This window comes from Arachis duranensis, chromosome 9 (assembly GCF_000817695.3).
Source record: "Arachis duranensis cultivar V14167 chromosome 9, aradu.V14167.gnm2.J7QH, whole genome shotgun sequence".
Lineage (NCBI taxonomy): Eukaryota > Viridiplantae > Streptophyta > Magnoliopsida > Fabales > Fabaceae > Arachis > Arachis duranensis.
In genome coordinates, this window is record NC_029780.3 from 41,414,817 (window position 1) to 41,415,659 (window position 843).

Genomic DNA, 843 nt, shown 5'->3' on the forward strand with positions numbered 1-843 from the left:
AGAGAAAATTGAGAGCATGCACCTCTGAAAGGTTGCAGATGTATTGCACAGACCAAATGGCATCCTTCTATATGCAAATACTCCAGATGGACATGTGAATGCCGTTTTCTCTTGATCTTTTGGATCTACTGCAATTTGATTATAACCTGAATATCCATCAAGGAAGCAGTAGTATTCATGACCTGCTAGTCTTTCTAGCATCTGGCCTATGAATGGTAAAGAAAAATGATCCTTTCTAGTGGCTGTATTGAGCCTTCTATAATCAATAAACATACGCCACCCTGTAACTGTTCTTGTAGGAACCAGTTCATTTTTTTCATTATGAACCACTGTCATGCCACCTTTCTTAGGGACGACTTGGACAGGGCTTACCCAGGGGCTATCAGAAATAGGATAAATAATCCCAGCCTCTAGTAACTTAGTGACCTCTTTCTGCACCACCTCCTTCATGGCTGGATCAGCCGCCTTTGTGGTTGAACCACTGGCTTGGCGTCACCCTCCAGTAAGATCTTGTGCATGCATCTGGCGCGTCATCCTCCAGTAAGATCTTGTGCATGCATCTGGCTGGGCTAATGCCCTTGAGATCACTGATGGACCACCCAAGAGCTGTCTTGTGTGTCCTTAGCACTTGAATTAGTGCTTCCTCTTCCTGTGGCTCTAAGGTAGAGCCTATGATTACAGGAAATGTATCACCTTCTCCCAGAAATGCATATTTCAGGGATGGTGGTAATGGTTTGAGTTCGGGTTTTGGAGGTTTTTCCTCTTCTTGAGGGAATTTCAGAGGTTCTATTATTTTCTCTGATTCCTCCAAATCAGGCTGAACATCTTTAAAGATGTCCTCTA